Genomic DNA, 27,458 nt, shown 5'->3' with positions numbered 1-27,458 from the left:
TTCTTAAAAAATGGCAGAATTTTTGTGATTAGCCTTTTTGCAACGTTAAATAAGAAAAACAACACGTCTGTTCTTAAACCTAAGTCTAATAGTTTTGCTAGCATATATTTCAAATAATTTTAGAACAAACAGAAATTGATTGAAGAGTAAGCTTGAGGTAGCACACTCCCCTCAAGAAATGTGCCTTAACGTCCTTAATGTGATTTAAAGTGCTTCGTTTATTTTATTTAAGCGCTAAGACAACGTTACGGCCCAAATGTGTGACCGAGTCATCGGAAACTAGATCAATCGAATTTACCGCTGCAAACGTGCCACAGTAGGAACGAAGTCAAGTTCCATTCAAAAATATTTTGATTGTATCTCAAATCGAAAGTAAAGTTTGACTAATATCTCAAATGCTTTTTATTTTATTAAAAAAAAAAGTTATCAAGTCCTTATTAGAAAACCTGATACTACCAAAAACGCCACACTTAAATTGTTAACCATCCCAAGAATCTTGAAAAAAGCTTTTTGTAATTGCTCAAATGAAATTTTCGCTTATTGGAAATAAATTGACATTTAAAGGGCTCCAAACGGCAGCCTCCTTTTTGATTGTTCTTTTTACTCTAAGGGACTAACAAAAAATGATCAATGAAGCCATAATTTAGGCCCAGTGACTTGTGAGATTTTTAGTTTTAAAAATATCTGGACAATTACAAAAAAAATTAAATTCTTTCTCAATTTTTGTTCAGAAGCTCTTAATACTAGAAATTCAATGCTTCCATTTTTCACCATTTTTAAGAAATTAGAAAACATTCCCAAAATGTTTCCATTTTCTTTGTTTCGGATTGCTTCGTGTTGTGAAAAACAAAACCTGCTACAGGGATGTAAGTTCCAAAATAATACTAGTTTGTGATATTTTTGTAATTTCGCAAAATTCTGACATGAAAATAAGTTTTTAATTTTTATAATTTAAGCAAATCGCTCACGAAAAAAATAAGTCTAATTCTCCTAAGTGAGAGTTTTCAAAATGAAATTGTATTTTTGGTTTATTGTTTGATCTTATTCCTTAAGTATCGGATGCATTTCTCAATTAATTTTTCCCATAGAAAGAAATAGTTAGATAAGTCTACGACTTCCCAAGTATTATAATGAATAGCAACATAAAAGACCCCAAATGTTTTACTACCGTTTTTAAGTCAATATATCAACCATTATCTTAATCAACTCAAAACAATCTTAATGATTTGTTATCAAATTAAATTAGCATTTTATTTACTTACCACCCATCATGATCAATAAATTTTATAAATCAACTCTAATTTAAATTTGTTGTTATAGCAACGCACAACTTTATGTGTGGTATAAGTCATATAAAAGAAAAAAAAATAAATGTCTCAGGTATCATAATAAAATTATATAAAATGCATTAAGTCAAATTGACAGCACTTTCTCCCTTTATAATCATTTGTATACTTAAAAATCAAAACAGAAAAAAAGACACACAAATAAAAACTATCTCAAGGGTCATTCAAACAAATGGCCACAAGTTTTAAATATCTAAGTTTGTTGCTTGAACTTCTAGAGCGAGGCTATCAAAACTCACTTTCTTCGAGGGCTACATTACGTTTACGTACCATTGCACCAAATTATTTTTTTTTTAATTTTCAAGACTTCAAGACTTCCCATGGGGTCTCATTTCGAATGTCCACACACAATACAAAAATACTGCTCCACAAATCTACATGCATCCATCCACTTAAAATGTGCCTTTGATTATTTATCTAATAGCTATTTAAAGAGCTTAGGCATTATTTACATCGGCAGTCATTTATTTGGAGGGCATTACTGCATCTCAACGGTTTCGGCGTTCGGCCACTTTGTGGCCAAATTGAAATTGAAAGTAAAGTTAAGGTCGCTATTGTTTCATGGAGTCCAACAACCAAACCTCCAAACATACAAAAAAAGAAGTGGACAGTGCCCAGATGAAGTATTGCCTACGCTGTACGACTCGACGAACGGCCAGAGCCTGAAGGTTTAATCTCGGAAAAGGTTCGAAACGGAAGGGGAGAGGAATGGAGCCGGAGCTTTGAAAAGCCGCTGTTCAGCTCTGTCAGTGTTATGGTCGTCGCACGTAGCGTCGCGTCGTGTCGTCGTCGCATAGTCGCATTAAAAACAAAGCAAATAAACTGCGCTGTTGCTGTTGCGTTGTCTTTTCTGTGGACTTAAGTGCGTTTGCGAGAAAGTTGCATGCGGTGGTATTATTCGGCAATTACTATGATGATTATAATTTATCTAGATACAAAGGTAACTTGTCGCTGAGGCCTCTTAATGTCCTCATACACTTCACATACACGCTGGGCATTCACTGAACAGTAAAAAACAAAGCAAACAACGCGCAAAAGCATATGAGCTTATAGCTACTATGTATATCCGGAAGATGGCGCAAATGAAATTGATTGCAATGTATATAAGAGAGAGAGATTTCAAGTTAATTATTGGTATTAATATTTTTTCAAGGTGCTAAGATATGATGATTTAAACCAGCAGCACTGGCAGCTAAAGGCATACCATAAGATTTGCAGGTACAGTACCATCATGCCAGCATGTTCCTCAGATGACAGCTCATAAATAAGCGATTACATACTCTTGGCATGGAGATGGGGAATGACCACGTTTTTGAGCCTCTCGTTAATCCTCTTAATGAGAATCTTTCGAAAGTATTTCATAGCTGAATAAATAATTTTGAAAGTTTTCCCTTACCGTGCGAGATGACCAACGGTCAACTTCAAAATTGATATCTTTGTTTTAAAATTTTGTTTTATTGAAAGTAAAAATTTGAAAAAACTTAATTTCAATGGGCCCTAAAATTGAAAGTGAAGATACGACTTAGTGTGTCTGGAGCTTAAACTGTGTTATAACTTTTGGTTATTCCTTTAGATTGATTCTTTAATCCAATATTTAAATGTGACCCACCTTAAAACGACTGTTTCAAATTTTAAAGGGTTTAATAAATTGATTAACTAATCTGTTTCGTAAAGTTGTTAGCAGCTATGAACTTTTGCTTAGTCAAGCCTCATAAATAACAATAGGAACAAAATTTGTTAATTGCTATTGAAGTTGAGTATCGTGGAAACTTTATTAGGAATGAACATCTTTAAATTTAGATGGAATGTGGATGATTTTACTTAAGTCGCAGATAACACGAGTGAAACTTAAAACATGGTCACATGCAATTTTCGGAGAAGATTGGTAGTAGGAATGCCAACAAATTTTTGTAAGACACACGATATTTTGTATTAGAAATTGGGGCAACATCTTAATATTTGTTGCGTTTTCTAAAAAGGTTTAAAGATGTGTCTCCCATAGAACCATATTTGGGGGAATGAATGGTTACTTTTCGCAACTATTTTCAACATTGATGTCAACTACAAGTAATTTGTAACTGAACTAATTGAACATTCTAATTACTTGTAATTGTAATTGAAAAAATGCTTTTACGAATTACTTGTTATTGGAAATTGTAATGAGTTTATTCAATTACGTGATGGCTAAAGTTTGTATTTCTTGATTTCTTTATGGGTACATTTTTTTTCAAAACAATAATTAAGGATCTTAGAAAAAGTTCGTCAATGTTAGAAAATGCTAGTGTATCAGCAATTCTAGAAATGGTTAAATCTTCATACATTTACTGGAAATTGGCTCTTCTGAAATCAAAATTATATAAGCAATCAAAGGAATTACTGTGATCAGTGAGGTGATTACTTAAGTCAAAAAAAATGTCCAAAGGGGGTTGATATTTATCAATATTACTAATTCCTGATCTAGATTCAGAACAACAGTAATAAAAGCATCAGAAGAAAAGACTAAATCGAGAATTCGATTTTTTGAGTTTTTAATACAGCATGTTTGCTGTAAGTCAGTAAGAAAGACTTTATCGAGAGGAGATAGTTCCATTTGTAAAGAAGAAGGAGAGGCTTCAAGGCAGGAGTTGTCTTCGGATAGAATCCAGTCAATGTGTGGTAAATTAAAATCACCTAGAAGTAAAATATAGTCTAATGATAAGGAAAGATCGTTATAAACAGACTCCAAACTTTTTGGAGGAATTTAAATGTTAACTTAAGTTTAAAATTTAACTTTAAAATATGAACATTTCATTGCTTGTCTAAGAATCTAAATTGCGCACAACTTAACAACGCTGGAATTTACTATAAGCTGCTGTTTATAGCGAGGAGGCCGCTTTTTGCACTAAAATTGTTGCAACCGTTTGTCCATTTTTCCTTTTATTTATTAGCAATAAAAAAAACTACGTATTGTTGCCAAGACTTAGTGTAAGAACTACATTCTTGAACAACCCTGTCAATAAATTATTAATTATTCAACTGCCTCTGCCGACAGAGATTTTATTGGAGTACTTTCATGTTTTCAATTTTATGGCATTGACTTAAAAAACAATTTCCTGTTCTCAAAAAATAAAAACAAACAAAGTTGTTAGCAAATTGAATATTAATTAATTTTTGACTGCATAATCTCCCCATATCCCAAGAGATGTAAGCTTTTCAATAATAAATATTTTTCTGTGGGTTAAACTTTGTATTGTTCTTTCTCTTTAAAATCCAATTAAACTCACATTTTAGAAAACCCCACATTAAGTCTAAACACTTAATCATCATACACACATCAAGAACAACCCATAAACAATACTTTGGCAAAGCAAAAATTAAATTACCTTCCCACAGTCATTTTTCATATCTCCACCTGAATATCGGTCAATTAACGAAGTTAATAGCTTTGTAAGGCTAACAAGCATTGAATGCTTATACCAACTCCAACCTCAACCAACCTCACATCGAATAAGGCTAACAAAACCGCATGCAATTGCAGCAACATAAAAACATCAAAAACAAAATCACTGCATTAACTAGAAAATATGATCTCATACCTAACTCCATTATAATACTAAAAATTTGCCAGCTTATGGTGTGTATACAGTTATTCGGCCTTGTAGGTCGAGTGCAGTGGAATTACACTCTGTCCAGGTTCAACTCCATCGCCATCGATCGGAGTTTGAGTGTGACGTTCCTCATTTATTCCACTATAATCCAGTAGCAATAAAGCAATGATAGGTACACACGGTACACGTTACACGTTACACGGTACAACATAGCGACTCTCGTGCTGGTCATTTTAATTTTCAATTAACCACAACTTACCACCTACAGGTGTGAGCTGAGCCTTATACAGAATTTGTCCGTAAAGCACCACCACACCATCTACCATATTAACTCCGTAAACACCCGCACTCAAGCGTCGCTCGCTTGTTGTTGAACGTCGAGCTTGTTTATTTGCTTGAGTTCACAGCCACAGCCGCTGTCGTTACCGCTGACGATGCCGCTGGGCGGTTTTATTATTGAACTGCCATTAGTTTTATTTGGCAGAGATTTTTTATGCTGTGGTCGGTTTTTGTTTGCTTCTTGCTTCGACACCCAACCCAGTTCCATTCCAGTCTGGGCGACCAAAAAAATAAATAATGAGTGCGGCAAAAAGCCTCTGAAGAAGGTGGCAATTTTCCGGTTGGCCGGCGCGGACTTATGGCTGGAGTGTGGCCAATTCGGCTCCGAATTGTGGTGAGCATTACAAACATTGCCAGAAGCGGTATTTCCAAAGGAAGAAGAACATAAAAATCCATAGATTTCATGAGCTTAGCACTTTTCAATATCAAGATTCCAATTTGTTTTGTTCTGACGATGTTTTTGAAAATCTCTTGAACCATGACCTTTGGTTTGTATTTTCGGTCGTCGGTCATGGCTGAAACTTAATACTCGATTCGGTGTCGTGTTCAGTTGCCAAACTTCCTCTCCCAGTGCCAAAACAAAAAGTTTCATAATCCGCAGTTGTTGGCACTCAAAAAGCTCGCATATCAAATAACCAAACGAAACAAAACGAACAATTGCCATCAAAGAACAGCCCCCGCATCTTCTCGGATGTGATTGGATTACAAAATTACCTGTGATTATTGACAGCCCCGGCGGATTTGATGGCGAGACGAAGCCAAAAGTGATTGCAGTTATTATGTACACAAAAAGGTACTTACAATCAAATAAATGTAAACAGAACCTAAAATTATCATCGTTGTCGTCGTCGGCAATGAGGTGCTGTTCGATGTATGATGTTTGATGTCGATATGGACGTGCGTGGGTGGTATAAGGCAATGATTGTTAATTTATAAGAAAACAAAAAGTAGGTCAGGTGGGCAACGCACGAATGTGGGCCAATTATTCGAAGGAGGAATTCAAGTGCGCGGTGCTTTGGAGGTTCGTTCGTCTCTTCGGAATGCGTCAATCCAGCCAACGAGCCACCCTCGCTTTAAGTGAAAGTGGATGGCGCACAATTGGTATAACCTTGAAAGTTTAGTAAAATATACCTTCTTTGTTTTTACTTGTGTTTATTGTATTTTGTTTTTTTAGGGAGAGTGGGTGTGTTATAAGTTTTAAAAGTTTCAAGGTAGGTGTTATGTAGGTAATGATGAGTTCTGTCTTTGATTGGATTATAAACTAACACGAGCAATTTAACATCAAAACGTTTGAAAAGTTCAAAAACACCAGGTTTAGTTATACTTCACCATTTTTATATTTTGCAAAAAGACTTAAGCTTATGGAGAATTAGGTCACATGGAGTGAATTAATTTGAGCAATATTTAACATTCATGCAATTTTAAATTTTAGTCAGTCTTTGGCAATAGCTTTGAAATTTGATTTTAAAGTCTAAGATTCAATATATATTTAAAATTTGAAGGATCCTAACCATTTCACAAACCGTTTTATTTCTTAAATATGCATCAATGTATTAAAGCCATTTTAAACTTTGAAACCTTAACTAATAACGAACAATTTGTTTTAAAAAGAATACAATCTCTTATGAATTAAATATAAAGATTGCATTCATTGAATTCATCTTAAAATTGTGACTTTGAAAATGCCAATCGTTGACTTTAAAAAAAATGTAATCAATCAATTGAAATCAATTGCCACTTCACGCATTCTTCACTCAAGTAAAATTTCATTACACTTCTAAAATTTTGATAATAATTTCTTTATTACGAATATTGTATGGGTCACTCTAAAATCTTTTCATAAATTGTCGTTGTGTATGTAAATATTTGAATAGGTTGTCAGGAATTTTTAAATTATGATAATAAAGTAAAGGGTTTTGAAATTATACTCCAGAAAACTAAAATGCACCACTGGGTCGCACGAACTTGCTCCTGTATGCATAGATTCTGTTTAAAAAAGTACCACCCTTGGTAAATAAGTTTGTCTTCAAATATTTACTAAATGCCATTTGATTTGTCAAAAAAACATCAATTTTTCAATTTGTTTGTTTTCAAAATCGTTAGACCGGTTTTATTTAAATTAAGTTTTTTAAAATATTTTTGTTATGAAGTTGTTAAGTGATTGAATAGAAATTTAGTCTGGACGAATTATCATCAAATATATTATTGGGTTAACATGACTCCCTTTTTTGGCTCTTATACGGAACTAATTTTAAGAAATAATTGACACCTTATTTATTAAAATTAGTTCCAATTTTCCGTAGACTATGCGAAATGCATTTTATTGAATATTAATTTATAATTTGTTGAAAAAAACTTAACTTTTTATTATAATTAAAATACGAAATACTCTTAAAATGGTTTGTGTATTTGAATGAACTTATCGAATACACACTATTTTTTGTCGGTAAGCTAGTTTCATCCCAAGACACAACTCGTCCTAGGACAACTCATCCCGGAAATGAAAAATACTTGCAAACATACTTAACGAAAACTACTGTTTATGTATTCAACTAGTTCGTTCAAAGCCTTTTCCCTTGGATAAGTTTATTTTAATTTCATATTAGAAGAACCAGGATGCAAAACAAATTATCTGAAGATAAGAAAGAGGCAAAACATGTATGTTTAAATTTTAAAGCGATCGCCTATTATTTGTGTACTTAGGTAGTTGAAAAAGTGATACTAATAGAAAATATATATTTGCTTCCTGGCACATTTCTTTAACTTGTACTAAGTATTTATTCTCTTATATAGGCGAAGGCATGTAAAATATGTGCAAAGCAACCTTATTCTTAGAGAATAATATTTAAAAATCATGTATACAAAGTTACCAATGGAATACTTCTTGAAAGACACAGACACAAAATAGATTGTTTATTAAACATATAATATTCGTTTATCCCATGTAGTGGAGCTACACGGCCATCGTTGGTACTTACAATAGTTATGCATTATAAATGCATTAATTCGGATAAAAGATAGGAATGTAATCAAAATTTTGTAAAAATTATGCGCTCTTTCGGGCTCATTCATAGTGAGATGGGAGCGGCCTACAATAATGCCAGAAAAAAAGTTGTCCTTCAAAAATTTAAATGTCATTTTATAAATCAAAAAATTCTTGATTTTTCAATTTTTTGCAAATCGTTAGAGCGATTTTTTTTAAATTAATTTTGTATATATACATTTTTTAAACATTTTTGTGGCTAAGCTATTGGGTCATTTCACACCATGCTGCAACAGGTGATAACGAACAATTCCCTCCTGACTTAAAAAGCTCAAACACTCCTAAGTCCGCTTTGTATAGTGAAACAGAGAGAAGCTATGATTTTATGTAAATTATCAAAGGCTTGCTAAGAACAGTTGTCAGATCTTGATTGACTTGTAATACGATCGATAGATTTGTTCGCTAAAAGTCTTACAACTTGTTATCTGATCCAGATTGTTATCTGATTTGATTTCCCAATCGCTTAAAAGATTTACTATGCGTGAATGACAATTAAAAATTGTCAGCAATCACTGTTTAAGACATCTAACAACCTCTTTTCTTCTTATAAAGACTTTTTTTCTAACATTATTGAAAAAATTGTTAGTTTACACGATTATAAAAGTTTTGGGTCAATTTTTGTATTGACAGTTTTGACAATCGCCAGAACTTATATAGCTTTAATTTTGAATGGTTGAAAGTTCCCAGGCTTAGAATGAATCAACTTTTCTCTCATAGAAGTTCTTAGCAACTATTAGCATACAATTTTCTGCATCTGTGCAAAACTCTAAATCTTAACCAATAAAATTTGTCCTAATGTTTGACTTCCTAAAGTGCTTAAGCTTCTGTAAGCGCATATTACTAACACGTTTATTTATTTTATTTCAAACTTGAATGTTAATAGTTTGTAGTTCACGTTTTTATACAACTTAAAGTTAAATTAAAATAATCTGACCGGTCTTACAACAATAAGGAAGCATTATTCCGCATTTAATCTAGAAAAGCTTAAACAAAACATTATTTATGCTAATAGCATTATTTCAAAGGAACCGTAGATAAAGAAACAAGACAGAGATACGGACATTGTTTGCCTTTTATAAGTTTGTTATAAATCAAAACTAACCGACAATTGAGTCTTGAGTGACTTTTGGTATTCGTGAGGACAGTTAAGTGCACTTGTCGTCGTTGGTCGTCCACTACTGTAGCTCGTACAACTTTATCTGCACTTGTCTCATACTTTTTGTCTTCAACTACTGCACGATTTTTATTTTGCATTTTTACATTTTATTTATTTTTAGATGAGAATTTGTATTGTTTATAAAAATGAGAATGAAAGTAAGTCAAGACGCAATTATGCAATCCAATGCCATGACAACAAGTACCTAGTAAATAGTAGAGATCGTGATTTTGGTGTCGAAAGAATAAGAAGAATTTACTTTTAATGTCACTAAAGTGGTGGTTTAAGTGACATTTGACCAAGTTAACTTAATAATAAACTGTCAGAATTAACAAGTGGTTATAAATGAAATGTTATTGTTTGTTTAATGAACCATGAGATCAGCAATTAACTTTTTTCTTAGAAGAAACAAACTGAATTATATGACTTGAAGGACGTGGGACGAACGTCGTCATACAAATCGTATTAAGTACTTGGACAAAAAATTGACATCATGCTTCATTTATAAATATTGATTGATTTGTATTCTTTAATAATTTTAGACTTATGATATCATGATTGTCTTTAAGCTAGTGGGCTTAAGGTTGATTTTTGCCACTTGTGTTTGGCAAGGTTGTTGGTATCCCACAAATGAGCAAGAATTATAACACTAATTACCTTTGACGTTATTCAAAAGTCAATATGTCTTTGAAAACAATTTTTAGAAATTAAAGATACTTGACAAAAATATTTAAGCTTAACGAAATTCGTGTTTTTTAATCCCGTAAAATTGGGATTTCACCTGGAAATTTCTAAATTTTGATTTTCTAAAATGCATATTTTTGATCTTCTATAAGTTACGACGCAGACACGATATTTAAAAAGACTTTTTTAAACAATGTTTAGAAAGAGAAAAATAAGGTTTACACGAGTTTCCAACTTACTTTCTCTAATCAGAGGTTAAACCCTTTTATGATTCATTTTACTGGACTATTGTGGCATGTGTGGGAGGCTCATAAAGACTGGACACATTTATAGTCCCACTTTTGTTTTCACTTTTGAAGTGTTTACATTATAAAAACGCATAGGTGCAGCTTCAAAAGCCTTCTGTAAACTATAGGTGGTCTACTATATGAGGTTCAATAGAATCTTTTGATCTTCTTTTTTTTAAATGACCAGGTTTATAGTTCTTATTAAAATAAAAAGGGTGTTTCAAAAGACATTTAAATCACTTTTACTATAAAAAAAATTCATGTGGGCAATTTTACAACCAACAAATTCCAAGTTGAACTTTAAAATTCTTATACCTTTGTAAATAAGCTCCTGAGTAAATATTTTATATGCGAAAGCCATATTTTATGAATAGATCCATAATAATAAAGAATGAAGACCTCAACCAACCAAACAGAATGTAGTTGGTATGAAGTTCGCACCATGAATCATTTTCATTCATTAAATTCATCTTCATCTTTTCCACAACCACGCACACGCATAGTAAAGCCATAAATATTTGTAGAACATATCTTCAAACAACACACACATCGAGCACAAAAGCTAAAGCCCCGGCCCGATTATGGAGGTCATGATACCTACCATCATCTCTCTGAAGATATCAATGGTCACAATCATACAATACACAACATTCAAGAGACCATAGGTAAGGAACAAAGCAGATTCCAGGTCTCAAAGAATCTAATGGAGCCATCAAAAAAGCCACACACTGAGGAACATAATAATATGTACATAGTTAGATATAAAAGTCACTATAATAGATACGCAGTCAGCCATTCGATGATGTGTTCTGGAAAGTGTTTACTTTCGCTGCATGTTTGTTCCTGGATATAAATGTCTTTGATTAATATTCAACTCTTTTTTCCACAAAGATTTGTTAGATTTTCGTGGGTTACTGGTTTTCTACACACTGAATTGCTGCTACTTTCTGCCTGCCGTATGCTGCCTTCTGCTTTTGTTGTTGAAAAGAAGAAGAAACCCGATTCAAATGAGCACACATCAGTCAGTCAGTCAGTCAGTTTATTTGATGCAGATCACGAGAACTCAAAACAGCAGGTGGAAAGTTGGTTTTAAGTTTCATTCATCATCATTTGGGGGAGCTCATTAGTAAAACTTCAAATAATAAAGATACATTTTTTAGATACAAACGAGGAATATCTATTCAAAATGAACAAAAAGATATATTATTCTATTGATTCGGACCTTATGACGATGTGTTAAAAGATATGTTAACCTTTTGTTATAGCAACGCCTTTATCGACAAGATTTTTTTAATAAATGAATACTGTGTACTTATTTGAAGTTATTATTCATTATGTGGTTAAATTTAAATTTAATTATGTAGATTTTGGCGATGACTATGCAAGAGTTTAACTCTAGACTCGCTCATATTGATCTTTTTTTTGTTAATCAAATTCTAGATTGGAAAAGTGGACCAATTTCAATACAAACATTCTTTAGGTTAAACATTAGCTAAAATTATCGATAATTAATACAAAACTGTTGATTAATACTTTTAAAAAAATTTATTTTTAAAAAATGCTTCTAAAAACACATTCTTTGCTTATATTTATATCATTTTCAATAATTGAAAATATGAATCGAAAATTTTCCTTTCTTGTATTTGACTTCTTCGGAGGAGTTTTTATTAAGTATTGATAAATCAAAATTCAATGATTTTTAGAAAACTTTTAGAAATATTTCAATTTATTTTGTTTTCAAGAGAGACTGAAAGAAGCTTGTTGTTAGGATCAGACCATTGTAGCCCTCTTAAGGCAAAACGTTTGAAGGTTCGTTGGATACTCAAGAGAAGAGCAAACTACAACGTGTTATATAGAGCAAACATTTGTGACACGGGATCCTGCAATTCTTTAAAACTACGTTTATCAAATCCTTACATAGCTGGGTTTACTCACGATCGAATAAATAAATTCCGTGACATCAAGATTAGAATTGATAGCAAATCTAACAGCAAGTACGTTTTTTAGAGAATCTCATTGCCTGATAATCAATCTTTCTTAATATACGTTTACAGTAGAGCAAATCCGTTTAGAGAATGTATACTTTTAAAGATTTTCATATCATCCACATACATTATGATGTTACTGTTACTGTACATCGTTAATAACTAAGATAAAGAGTAGTGGTTCTAAAGGACAACCCTGTTGAACTTCTGATTTGTCGATGAATGACTTCTAATTTTAAATTAATATGACCTTTTTTGAAAGTATGTAAACAGAAATATATTTTGCGGAAGCGTTAGGGAACAAAATCAATTGCTCCAAATTCAATGTGAACATATCATGAGAAAGTTAGTCAAAAGCTTAAAAATAATCAGTGTAAATAAATTACGAAAGAATTATTGGGTATTGGAGGAATTATGTAGAAATGCAAGAACATTAATAATTGTTCATCATTTTCGCACAGAACAGTGTTGTTGATAACATAAAATGGCCTTGCACTTGAAATTCTAACTATCAAAAACAACTTGTTCAAAAGGTTTGGGAACACACGATAGTTTAAAGAGTTTTAAGTAACTTATGTCAGAGATTTATACCATGCAGACAAATTCTTTTTAAGAGATTTCGTACGCTATCCAAAAATAAATTATTAGATCATAATGTTCTGAGATATAAAAATTCTATGGAATCATTATAAAACATTATTTTCCATTCAAGTTTTATTGAACTACTAATCCCATTTTGAAATCAAATAAATATCACCATTAGGCTTTTTCAGGTCAGGAAAACCCCATATCCCATAATATGTGAGGTAATCATTAATAATTCTAATCTTGTTAATAATTATAAAAGCCGGATACACACTAAGCTATTAATCCCTTTAACGGATACGACAAGTCAAGTGTTATCATAATTCTATAAATCTTCAATAAAGAATAAGTAACAGAAATAAAGAATAAAGATTTTTGCTATTTATAAAAACTGATATAAATTATTTCTTTTCATTTTTTCTTTTTTGATTCCATCTGCTTCGAGAGGGTTTAACGATAAAAGAGGATTTAATTATCTCGACAATGACATTAAGAACACTTTATGAAAATAAATATCATTTTTAAGATTAATTTATTGATTTATATTTTTCTGTTTTTCACCCACGATGGTGGTGCCTCTGGTGCTAGCAGAAATAATAAAATCAATCACAAAACAATAAACTTAAACGAATAAAGAACTTATGAACACACAACCAATGTAATCAAAAGTGTTTTACAGGTGAATAAACAATGAAAAGTTTACATTGTGTACCTGTAAAATTATTACCGTGCCGTATGAATACAAATAATATAATTAATCAATTTGTAGTCCGATAGCTTAATGCAGTTTAAATTTAGATTAGTGAACTTAAACACTAGCCATTCAATGGTTAAGTGGTTATTTATGCTGCTCATACTTTGTTGTAATAATGTGCAATTAATAGCAAACAGTATTGCCCGGTTAAATACTTATTCAATTACTTCAAGCTTAAAAATTAAAACTAAGACTTCATTGTTAAAAATTAACAGCATTCATCTTAAGTATTTCTAATAATAAAAATTATCAGTAAACGTAAAATTTCACGACAATCACATCTGACAATTTCTAATGTCACGTCATAGGACAACGGCCGAAAATGACGATTCTCGTAAGACTGTCACACAAAATTGTAAGTTCACACGATGTTAGCAAATTTTTGACAATTTTCCTATTGAAAAGTCTGACAATCATCTGTACTTAACTTTAATGTATTCTACGATCTCAAAACATTGAATCAAAATCGAATAAACGGACAACATTTAGAAGCCTCCCCTTTTAACCGGGAACTACTGTTTTATACTTCTTACACTATGGAAATTATGGGTATGAACATCGGATAAATGTAATGCCATAAATGGGTAATTTATGGATACTTAATTATAATTGATTTACCTCACTTAGACTGAAATGAGTAATAGTGGATTGAACATTGAACAGTGAGGGCATCCCTCATAACGATTTGTATCTCTTAAAGTTGGTGTCCTTGATTACTTTACATTTGTTTAAATGTAAATGTTTTTTTGCTGCGTAATCAAATGTTAAGTAAATTTGTCTATAAAATCATTTAGTTTAAGAAAAAAGAAACCTGTTTGAAGCTACAAACGTTTAAACATTGAAAGAATAATAAATAAAATGCAAATTTTTCTAGTGAGTTAGTTCAAATGTGATCAGTCTCATTTCTAGGCTGATTATTTTTCTTTTTAAAAGATGTTGAGAAAAAAATAAGATCAAACGTTCACACGCTTAGAACGTTAATTTGTTTTTATAATTAACGGTGAATCAGATATAATCTTGTTTTGCATTTAATGGCCTTTTAGATAAAATTGTTGTTAAATCAAAAATGGCATGTTTTATAGCAAAGGCAATAAAACAACTAAAGAGTAGTTTTGGATTTCAAAATTAAGTCACTTTTTAAATTTATAACATAGACATTACATCATATGTTGTTTTGTTCTTAAAAAAATAAGTGTTTGATTTATAAAAACTTACTCACTTATTTGGATTTATTCAATATTTAAAAGGAGCGATTACCAAATCTTATAAAACAATGCTTTGCAATAAAAGGTTTTATTGACGATGATGGTTGTGGCATCATAACCTTTTTTCAAAATTTCCATAACCAATTCCCCAACTAGTTAATGTTTAATTTTTGCTCAAAGCATTTGTTTTGGAATGCAGTTATTTAGTTCCTATTAATAAAAAAAAAACCTATAACATTTGAATTTTTGATCCGTCTTTGAACCTATTGAAATTTTAAAAATAATTGTACAGTTTTGATCATCAAATTCTTGAAAAAATTTTTAAACAAAATATTGATTCAAAAACTAGCTTTCTATTGGAAGAAGATTATTTGAGGAAATAAAATGTAAACAAGATTTAATAACAATCTTTTCTGCAATTTTTGAGACAATTCGAATTTTGGATTTTTGACCGAAATATTTGTATCAAAAAAATAAGATCAACTCGAATGTGCTTAAAACCTGTATTTATGAGTTTGAAATCAATTTCCCCTAAAGCCTACATCATTGGTTCGGCTTGACGGAATAGCAGGAGCCATTTTTTTCGACTTTGTTATTTCATGTTTGGTTACAACCTCAAGTTCGTTATTTTGCTCGAATTTAATACTTCTTTAAGGGGCCAGTTATAGCTATCATTTAAATCAATCCGGGCATTTTATAAAAGTACATATCTCTGATTGTTTCGTTTTTCTTAGAAATTAATATTATATACTGATCGATACTTTCGCTTAAACTATATTTTTCTATTTTCCTGACGGTAATTAGTTTTCCTGAATTGCTGATATTTTGTACAAAAGTGAAACAAATCGTTCCACTAATTTGTGATTTCACAATATTCCAATGGCGGATTTCGGTTGAATATCAATCAGGACATTTATTTCAATGATAGAAATTTTCAATAATCGCTATAAACGACTTGTCGAAGCAACTGTAAAGATTGATTTTAATGATAAAAACCAATGATAGCTTTAACTAACCCCTAAGTCGCAAGCAGAAGAGTCTGGAAGATATTTGTGGACAATCGTCTTCTTCGAAAAGTAATAAGGTCAATTTTGTGTTGAAAAATTGAGATTCTTTCGTTGCTTAAATGACACTTAAAAATTTTTTAATTCTTGTTAATGATAAACATCGTCCTCCACATCAAAAGCTTCCAATTCTATCAATTAGAATCATTAATCATAGCTCGAAAAGTTGCATAAGCCTTATTTCCGAATAAGTAAGATTAAAACAGTGAGAATAACATGATGTAGAGGCATTTGTTTAAAACAAAACATCAGCTTTTAAACTTGAAATTTAAAAATGGCTGTCATAACCATGAAGGGTATTTTTCGATAAAAATTTGGATTTCAAGGACCCATTCGGCATGACGGTGCTAGTTATTGACTTCTACAGTTCTTCATCTGTAAAAACGAGAAAAATTAAGTCAAGTCTTTTTAAAACATACGATACACAATTTCATGTTTTTCCAACTATTGCTTGCCGAGTTTCTTCTTTACGACAAGATGCACGATCCAAAAGTTGCTTTACCATTACTTTTACAAATTAAGTCTTTAATATGTTATAACTGTAATGAAATTAAGCAATTGCAATGCCTTCTTTAAGCATTTATCATTCCATTTTAAGTAATTATGTAGTTTTTACATGTCAAACGTCAAAAGGCGAAAGCTTTAAAGTTAAAGCTGAGACCAAATGGATAAACATTTCAATTGAAACCTTTTATTTGCCTTTATTCTATTCGAAGATAATTTTGTCTCAAATAAAATAATGTCTGTAAAATATAAGAAAATATCTTACCGTTTCTTAAAGTGTTGCGGATAACAGATACTCTATAACAAATAGAAGACTAATGAACTGCTACTAATTAAAAATCAAAAAAATAAATTAAAACAATTTCCATAAACTTATTTTGGAAAATATTCACAAAGATATGTCTCAATAATTCACTTTCATTTATTTAAGTTGTGACCTAAGTTCAAAGAAAATCAAAAAAACTTCTTTCGTTTTTATTCCAATTAATCCCATAAAATTCACAATAATTTAAAAGATTAAAATAAGTATGAAAATATTTAACTTTTACTTCTCACTCTCACGAAATGTCAAACAAGTTAGATCTTAAAATTTATTTCAAAATTGATCTATTGTTTTTTTTTTGGGTGATGGAACTTTATTGTTATGTCAATTTTACATTCAGAGGGAATCTCTTTCGTTATAACGTCTTGTTACAATTAATTTGACATTAACATAACTGTATAATTAAATATGGGAACACTCAAACTTTTTCGCACAAGATTGCTGCTACTCTATAATAATAATAGTAAGCTGCTCCCATTTATATTCATGTATAGCCCACCTAAATCATATTATTTCCCACGACCTATGAAAACTCATGCGGTATGTTTAGTCTTCAGTCTAAAGATCAACAAACCAAAGACTTGAAGCTTTTAACTTAAAACAAAAAAAGTGGGAGTTGTCTGGTAACACACTTATTCGCCATTCAATATGGACCTAGGTCTTGTAGCTAAATTAGAATCTCAGCTATAACGGATGGACGCTACCAACGGACGGCTATGAATCACCTGTAAATATGTTAATATAATTTACATCTATGAACACATCTACTCATTATCTAAGTGAATAACTTTTTAAGATTTCCATTGGGATTTGGAAAAGCGTGAGCTTGCTATTTATAGAGCAGCAACAAGCCAATTCAAGTCCTCCTCCTTCTCCCTCGACTTCTCTTCTCTTAGTGATAGCTAAAAAACTAATTCCAAAAGCCAGTTCAAGCTCCTATTAGGGGTGATCAATTTGAAATGTCATTCACTGACGTTTAAATAATGTTATACTCGTACTGCGAGTGGTGGCGCGACGACCAACCGACGGCCATGTTGGATAGAATGGACGTTAGTGCGCTCTTTATGGAAATGTTTTGTGGTTGCGCAAATATTCTGTTTTGAGTTTTTGTTTTTTTAATTTGGCAATACCTGTGCATTTAATAGTGAGTGCTGATGTTGAGTATAATAAATCTCTTGAGATATTTTGCAATTAAATTGTATCGTAATTGTTAACTAATTTATAGCTGTCAGTATAGGAGTTTGAAACATTGGAAAATTCACTTCATTTCAATTCTTTACAATGTTTTTTCTTCTGAAAGTTAATTTTCATAATGTTAACCCTTTTTTTAATAAATTCCAATTTATTTTGATAACTTCCATTTCTTATTCAATGAACAGAATCATTTTACTCAAATGTATCGCAATAAAATGGTGTTTTTGTTGCGATTTATTTTAAGTGTTTACTTTCGTTTTGAGTACTGTGAGTATGATTACCTCATGACACAACCAAAAATGTCGCGTGCTGTTTTTTTATTTTTATTCAGTTACAAAACTGAAGGTTGTTTGTTATATCGACACTTTTACTCCCACTTTTTCTCTTGCTACTTCGGTTTTTCGTGATCGATCATCATTCCTTAGATGGTAATGTCATTCGATCGATCGATTGTTTTTTTGATATTCAATGATGATGATAAACGCGATCCAAGTCGATATACTCGTCTATATACGTAAGTATGAATTGAAGTAGCAAATCATGTCAATTAAAACAGAAACAGAAGTGACAATTGATATATCGAACAGTTCCGGGTGTGTCAGTCAATTAGTTGGATTACAAAATGGGGTTTAGATGATGCTGATGATGATGACGAGAGAAGACGAATCGAAGGATGCTAATTTCTGCTTATACAAATGCGGAAGAAACACTTGGGATATTTTTGTAAACATGGGACTATAACCTAATGCCTCATATTTTGTGCAAATTAGCAGCCTATTTGTTTATGAACGAATGTCGTTTGCTTATTAGATGACTCACTGTTACTTTATTGAGTTCAATCAAAGCTAGATGCATAGAAAAAGTAAGTTGAAAAGAGATTTCGAGTATCTTAGAAATTTGTTCAAAATCTCAGGAAAATTATTAATAATTAAGCTTTATTTTATTTTAATTGATATCTTAATCAAGATTTTAGAAAAGCTCATTATTCGAAATCTGGTATTGATGTTAATCTAATAATATGGGCGAAATAGTGTTATTTAGGGATTTACAAATGTAATTGAACTGATATTTTTTTGAAACTATGTTAATTCATAAAGTAGTTTTTTTTCCCATAAATTTCATGAGGTTTTTTCAATCTTTTATTGATGTCGGCAACATTCAGTTTAAATATTGAAATTATTTTAAATAGTTTTCAAAAATCATCATACATTTTTAAATTTCAACTGTAACTCAAAAAACTCACAAAAACTATAAACCATAATGCTTAAACTATTTTTAATTTTTAAAAATCGCAAAACTATTTAAAAGTTATTTTAGTTTTTGTAATAATCTGTGTCTAGAAGCCTTTTTTAGAACTTTAAAACAAAGTTTTTGAAGTACCTTATTGTAAAAACATAAAAATAATGATTAACACCATATTTTTGAAAATTTGAGCAGATAGCCAAAATCAAAGTCCATTTTCGTAATAAGCAATAGAAATAAAATTTCAAAAAAGAATTTTTCAAAACTATGAGTTTTAAATTCAAAATTTCTTAAATTTTTAATAAGGGACACATAAACTAATGAGAATTTTAAGAAACTCAGTAAAATAAAATATATTGTTAAGTGATGTGTTGCGTTTTAACTTAGACAGTTAGACTGTTTTTGGTTGTCTTTAACATTTGTATAATGCCATATTTTAAAAACCTGATGTGATATAAAAATTTGAAGTTGATTTTCAAATTCAGGACAACTCAATTATTTGAAAAACTATTGTTTTGCTTGGTATAAAGAAATTGTTCAGAGTATTTTGAGCATTTTAAAATAAAACATTTTTCAAAAGAAAGTAAAATTTTAAGGATACTACATTTTTTTTGGTGAAGAGTTTTAGAATATATTTTACTGAAATGGAGGAAAACTGTTTTTATGCATCATTTCGGTATATTTTGAAATTTAGAATTTAAGAAAAAGCACCACTATGACCGAAAGATATCGAAGAGTTTTTTTAGCATTTTAAAGCTTAAAATATCAACAACATTTTGAAAAACGTCACATACGAACGGATGGTTGATATGAGCTAATTTTAATTTTTTTAAATGTTTGACTTAAAAAATGGGTAGGGCTTCGAAAACCAAAATCCCGAAATAAAAAAATCCCCAAAAATTATAGAAAATGAAAAGTTTGGGCAAATTTTGATCATCAATTTTGTATCACAAAACTACGAATCAACCTTTTAATGAAAGTCTCAATTTGTATAATACTGAAAGAAACAAAGTTTTGAATATATAATTTAGATGCATTTAGTTTCTTAAAAGTGGAGAATGTTTACTTCAAGGAAATATTCTATTATTTTCGGGATTTTAGTCTTTCTGGAATATGGGTTTAGTGATCTTGAAATTTGAAAGTGAAGGTTTAAAAATCGTGCTGGAGCATAGAAAATTTTGGATACTGTTAAATTTGTTGTGAGAAAAAGAGTTAAGTATTGCGATTACAGTCAGTAAATTGCAAGATAGAAGTTGAATTACTCTAAAATGTGTTGCTCTACTGTTTTCAATGCATTTAAATAAATCACATTAAACTTTGAAATTTCCGTTTTTTAGAATTTATTTGAAAGCGTTAAATTAGGGCTAGGCAAAATTTACCGGGCCTGCTAGTATGATATAGAAATTAGATTTATTTTGAACTTAAGTTAAAAACATTTTTTTTTATTTTCAGATGTAATATTTGTGTGGTTGTGAAATACGCTTGTTCCCTGTTCCCTGTTATACAATTGTAACGAATACATAAAATAATTAATTCCATATCTGTTCTTATTTCCTTCAGTACACTGCACTCTTTTTTACCTTAGTTTGAAATTAATTGAATAAAAATAATGACAATATACTACTGCCAATAACACCACCCCAACAAAATCATATATGGCGCTCCTTACGCGCCACCATTTCAGACATAAAGTCAACTTTCTAATCAGTCTAAAGGTTCCGTCGTCGTCTTTTCCATTGCCATTACCACCGCCACTGTTACCGCTGCCGTAGCGTCGCTTCGCTAAACCGCCACTAAATTTACAATTGTCTATTTTAGCCTACCTCCATACAGACACCGCCACGCCACCACCACCGCTACCGTCACTTACATGCTATATGCTGCTTAAAAGAATGGAGTGTTGTTACTTACAACAGCTAACCGTGCAACTATAGGCACCTTTTGACAAGGTGTAAAAATGCTCGCGCACATCCCGTCCATATTTATGTTCGCAGTTCGATGATTAATGAACCTTTAAAGTGCCAAATATGTCTCGCAAACATCATGTTCGCCAACTAACAAACCATTGTATCCGTTCGGATCGGATGTTGGGCTGGTTTTTAGATGAAATGGCAAAAAGGCTCGCAATTCAACAACAACAATAACAACAACAACAACAAAAAGAAAAACAATAATAATGAAAAAACAACTTAAACAACAACAACAAATAATAGTTATAGTATCTTATGCCAGAGGAGGAGGTATCTTCCCAGGAGATCACCACTGTTGTTTCAGTTTCTGTTTCTGTTTGTTTTGTGGTTGGCTTTAGCTTTAGCTTTGGCTTTGAAGTTGTTGTTTGTTGGTAAGGTAGGTCTATAGGTCTATATATTGTCATCTCTCGGTATGGCCAGCGGCGGCGCGGTGGTGGAGTTGGATCCCAAAGTGCAGTTTCGATCGAAAGTGCGCTGTGCCACTCTTCGCCATTTACGGTCTTACAAGCCGCTTAAGAGAAAAACTTTCTTCCATTGCGCTGCCTTTTCTTAAAACAGCCATACCTCGTCCTCATCTCGAGCCTCACTGCCACAGCAACCCATCGCATATAGAGAGGAGTAACTCCTCAAAGACTGCCACAGCCATAACCATATCTAAAGCCAATTGAATTAGGTTGGCTTGCATGTGCGAGATATGCCCAATAGATAGACTTACTTTTGTTTACAGATACAACTGCTTGCATGTAAGTGCTTTGCAGTGGCTAAACGAGATTTCTGGCATTTTCTATAAATATGCTCCTCAAATCTTCATCCTCATCCTCATCGTCGTTGTCTTCTTCGTTGTTGCTGCTCGTTGAGTCTTCGTTGATACTCCGATTCCGAGCTCCAAGCTCCGATGCCCCAAAGTGGTTCTAATGGTTTTGTTTTTCTACAATATTTTAGCAAAAATAGTAAAATAGATAGATATTTATTTTGTGTATAGCCATAGCCATAGTCAAGCCAAGGGTCTTGATGTGGAACTCTTGTAAGTTAAGTATCTGAGTCTGAGATTGCTGCAAGGAAAGTGGGTTGTGTTGTTGTGGTATTTTGTTGATGATGTTCGCGATGTCAAAGTTCAACATGTTTTGTGTAGGTGGTTGGTGGTTATTTTTAGTGTCGCTTTTTTTGTTGTTACATAGATTTGCAGTGGCTCAACGAAGCAGGAACCTCAAAAAAAAAACAAAGTACTTGGGTCTGTTTAAAGTTTGGTTAGATTGTTAATAGTACCAAAAGGCACTATGTACCTATAATGCTCCCGAATGGACTCCGATGGCAGAAATGTCACACCACAGCGAGCGACTACAACGAACACAACGGGCGCTAGATATTTTGTGTGGCGAAATGATTTATTGCGAAAAGTTTTCTGTCACGAAAAGAAAATATATAATAAAAGTCAACCTCATTTTTGTCAACTGTTTTTGTGTTTTGTTGTTGTTTTTAGAAATTCAGAAAATTTTCTATTATTTTTTAGTTGGTTATGTTGATCTCCGACTTGAAAGGGATATGCATTTGAGATAAAAGATGGACATTTTTCAATAATCTGTTAGTATTTCTAAGAACTAGCTGAGTTATTTGACTATTAGAAAAGGTGTAAGGAAGGATTTTATGCTTAGACTTCTCACAATGGAAAAAAATCAAGTTAAAACAAAATATTATGTGAATATAAAGAACAAGGCTAAACAGTAACTGTTTGTGAAAAAAGAACGGACCTATTAATTTTAAATTTCATAAATTCAGAAGTATGGACTTAGTTAAGTTTTAGAAAAATTACTGTTGAGAACTAGGTCCTAGTGACTTACAACTCTCAACCATTCCTATATGCGAGTTATGTTGCCAGGAATGGAGGGGACCTACAGTTTTATCCAAATCCAAATCCGGTGAACGGTGAAAGCACTTTTCATTACAAGAATTACTCTTGGAGGACTTGTCAATTCTTTGTCAAAGGCCAAGGCAGGTACTGAACCCAAGACGTCTGGCATGACAGTCCTACGGACTTACCATCACACCTCGAGTACTACAGGACTTAATCAATTATTAAATTCTAAAGTAAACATTTTCTGAGTTTAGCTGTAACGTTCTTTTTTAACATTTTACTTACTCCTTTAAAATCTTAGGTTAGATTAGGTTACATTGGCTGAGTAGTACACATTTAAGCCAGTTTAATGGCCCATTGTGATACCACATGAATCTTGAGGCTATTTTCAAAGCTCAATAAAACCATTTTGAGTCTCTTACAAAACGTGTGAGGCTGATTATGTTAATATGATTGAAATCGTTTGGATCGTTATAGAAGAATTCTCCTAGGTAACTTTTTCGTTTTTGAGCTAGAGCAGGGCATGTACAGAGGAGGTGAAGAACTGTTTCCAACTCTTCTTTATCCATATAGTTCATATGTCCTACAATTTCCTAAAATCTCTCTATGGCAAAGCACTTAGGAAAGGTGAATTTTAAACTGTTATGCCATCTCAACTAGAGATGATCGACAATTATGGACTGTTAAAGAGCTTGTTAAGACAGAGATTTCATAGAGGCCTGGTTATCTGAGAAAATACGAATATCAGACGTTGATATAACGTTTTCTTTAACCCAGGACAAGACTTCTTTTATCGCCAAAAGTTACGCCTGGAACACGCTACAATGGTTGGGAAGGAGGAATAAAAGACTTAATTCCAGTCGTTCAGCGAACACACCTCCACCAACTCTTTCTTTTGTTTTTGATCCATCTTTAAAGTCTTGCGCCAGTATTTTTTTAATTTAATTACATACTAAAAGTTATGTAATATTTTAATAAATTTTAATATTAGACACAAATAACAACTTATAAGTTGGGATTTCCCATATCTTGTCATCATTAAATCTACAAAGCTAACCTGCTAATTTTTATTTTAGTTGTGTTTTTTTTATTTTTTTGTAATCACATCGCTGAGCACAAGGTAGCATCAAATCTATCCGTCATTACCCCTGTGATATATGTTTAGCTGCTGCTATTACTGAAGACTTAACTACATATATGATCTAAAAGTTAACTTTTTCGCAGTATTATACTTCATAATAGATATGATGAAAATGCATATAGCAAAAATTCATCAACAAAAAAAAAAAATAGTAAACAAAACTTGACATATTATTGTTCGAAATCCTTCTACCGGAACATTCACATGTCCAGAGTCCAGACATACTCGTACTTTACTCTTCGTATATATTTTGTATGATGATGCTAACTTTTTATAAAATGATGCTAATGTTATAATGAATATATGAAACCATATATAATATAGATACATGTTGAAAAGAAGACTATATTGTGTGTGTTTTTTAATGGATGAGAGCAGAAAACATTCATATATGTATCGCAACTTTATGTACTATAGAGATTATTTATGATTAAGTTTTTGCATTGAAATTTAAAATATGCTTTTAAATGAATTAAATTCTCAATTTTTTGTTGTTTTTATCACTTAATACTTCATTTTTGCAACAAAAACATAAACATATAAATAACAAAATTGAAATCTTCTATAATTTCAGATTAGAACTGAATCTTTGGAAAGCCAACGCGATGTGAAAAATGGTAAGTGTACATATTTTTATTGATTTATAATAAGTACAATTTCTACTTAGGTATTGGTAAATAAAATAAAACTAAAACCAAGTTTTAAACGCAAGTGGTACGAAATATATACAGTGTTTCAAAATTTGGTGTTTAAAAAATTGTGTACGATTGATATTATGTATGAAACTACTTGCGCATGATGTGGTATTTTAATGTCAAATTCTTATTTAAAAATAATAAAGCCTCAAACATTTTGTTTTCAGATAGTTCCGTTTTTTAAAGTATCCAATATTTTATGTAGTACCCGTGGCATAATGGATAGGGCGTTTGAATATCATGCCATAGGTCTTGGGCTCGATCCCTGCCTATGCTATCTTAAGTTTTTTTTCACGGGTACTGACTCTTGCGATAAATTGACAAATTCTCCAAGAGTAATTCTTGTCATGAAAAGTGCTTTCTTAAATAAGCCGTTCGGATTCGGCTTAAAACTGTAAGTCCCCACTATCCCTGGCAACAGTACTCGCACACTGAAATGGTTGAGAGTTGTAAGTCACTATGTTCTCAACGGACTGTGCGCCACCCAATAAATTTATTTAGTTTTATTTTATAAAGCTCAGACAAATAATAAAGCAAAATATAGTAAAAAGTTAGAAATTTGTTACGAATATAAAAATAAGCTGCATCACATGCAGGTCTAGTTATACACAATTTAAATGAATGGTTAGAAAAAATAACATATTCAAGATTTTTTAAATTCTACGTTCTTCCAAAAATATTACTTTGAAAATTCTGTAATTTGAAATTCCGTTAGTAAACGGAAGAGAAGAATCGTTTAGGGAAGACAAATTACATTATAAAAAAGATATTCCAATATTTATATTCATAAATTTGCTGATTTTGTCAATTTTTTCTTGCAACTAACCCAGGTTTTCGACCTTAAGCTGTGATAGCAACATTATCAAAAATTTTGTATGGTTAGGCGATTTTTTTTTACCATCAGTACTCTTTTCTTATTTTCCAATACGGTTTTCTAAATGTTTCTTTTCTAAAATTTTAACAATTAAATTTTAATAATAATAAATTCTCCACTTTCACTCAATAAGGTTATTAAAAATTGTGTCATTCTTAGTAGAAATGCTTGAAGTTTGTAATAAAATTGTTTTATTTACCTTGAATTTGTCGGTAAAAAAGCAAAGAGCACCACAAAAAGAAACATGAACACTATTCATAAAAGAAGGGTTTTTTCAAATCCCACAGAAAAGTCCTAAGTTTTCTTACCGCTATATTGACAACATTAAATTTGGATCGAAAAAACTTATATAAAGAGCAAATATTACTTGACATTGGTTTTCTTCATTGAAACAAATAATTTATAAGGATCATTGAAAATTTCTTTCATTAAATAAAATGTATTTTTGAAAAAAAACCTGTCATTCGAATTTTATATCTTAAATTTAAATAAAAATTGGTCAAACGGATCAATTCGATTTTGATAAATAAAATTGCCAATAAAAATTCGTCAACAAAAAAGAAAAATTCATTTTAAGAAAGAAAAAAAAAACAAATTGTGCAATATTACACAATATTTTCAATATTTGAATTTCAAAAAATGTTCCTTATATGATTTCCAATCGATCAGTATATAGTTTGTAATTTAAATCAAAAGGAAACACAGTAAAACATCAATTAAAACATTTTTCCGTATTTATTTCAATGATAGTTATTAATTGGAAAAAAATTTATTTTTTCTGCAGAAAAAGTTTTCTAAACCCTGATATTTTACCACCTTTTTTCTCCAAATCTATCAATTGTACGAACAAAAACAATATTATCTTTTTTTTTTTTAAAAAAACTTTAGTTTTAGAGTAATTTAAAAACAAATTTTATGACCCCCTTTTGCACCACATTTAATTTTTTGTTTCGGCTCAAGATAAGAACACTTTTGAAAGAATGTTGAGAACGTACAAATAAAACCCTCCACTAAAATTCAACTTTGTCTGAATTTTTCCGACGTGAATATCAAATTTGTTAGTATTATTTAGCGATCAAGTCACCAAGAATTATTACTACTGGATTTAAGGACAGTTTTCCTTCTAATCAAATGACAAAGTTCAAAATCAAAATGGGGTGGCGCAACAGTCCGTTGTGAACCAGGGCCTAGTGGCTTACAACTCTCAACCATTCCTGTGTGCGAGTACTGTTGTCAGGAATGGAAGGGACCTACAATTTTAGGCCGAATCCGAACGGCTAGTTTTTGAGAAAGCACTTTTTCATGACAAGAATTACTCTTGAAGGATTTGTCAATTCCTCGCAAGAGGCAGTACCCGCGAAAATTAATTTTTTAAAATTAAGGTGGCACAGGCAGGGATTGAACCCAAGACCCCTTGCATGACAGTCCAACGCACTAACCATCATGCCACGGGTACTAAAAATGACAAAGTTACTGTACTAAAAATTTGGACTTCAGAATTTTGGTATTACAATATTTTGTAAGTGTTTTGACTTTTCGACCAAAGTTAGACTTTTTTTACTGAAGTCATAAATCAATATTAGTACAATGAACTCAAAAACTCTAGATTTTTTTCATTGAAGTTTTTAA

General features: G+C 31.4%; 1 protein-coding gene across 3 annotated transcripts in view; it reads left to right on the top strand.

The window, feature by feature from the left end:
- The window catches only part of LOC129944101 (uncharacterized), a 207,862-nt gene that overhangs the window by 84,983 nt on the left and 95,421 nt on the right, over positions 1-27,458 (top strand). For all 3 annotated transcript variants that reach the window (XM_056053289.1, XM_056053291.1, XM_056053290.1), the window contains one exon: positions 24,835-24,877. The gene's annotated coding sequence lies outside the window, so the exon portion shown is untranslated. The remainder of the gene's footprint in view (positions 1-24,834; positions 24,878-27,458) is intronic.

Source organism: Eupeodes corollae, chromosome 2, assembly GCF_945859685.1.
Source record: "Eupeodes corollae chromosome 2, idEupCoro1.1, whole genome shotgun sequence".
Classification (NCBI taxonomy): Eukaryota; Metazoa; Arthropoda; class Insecta; order Diptera; family Syrphidae; genus Eupeodes; species Eupeodes corollae.
Note: the sequence above shows the minus strand (reverse complement) of the source record. Positions and strands in the feature narration are given on the sequence as shown.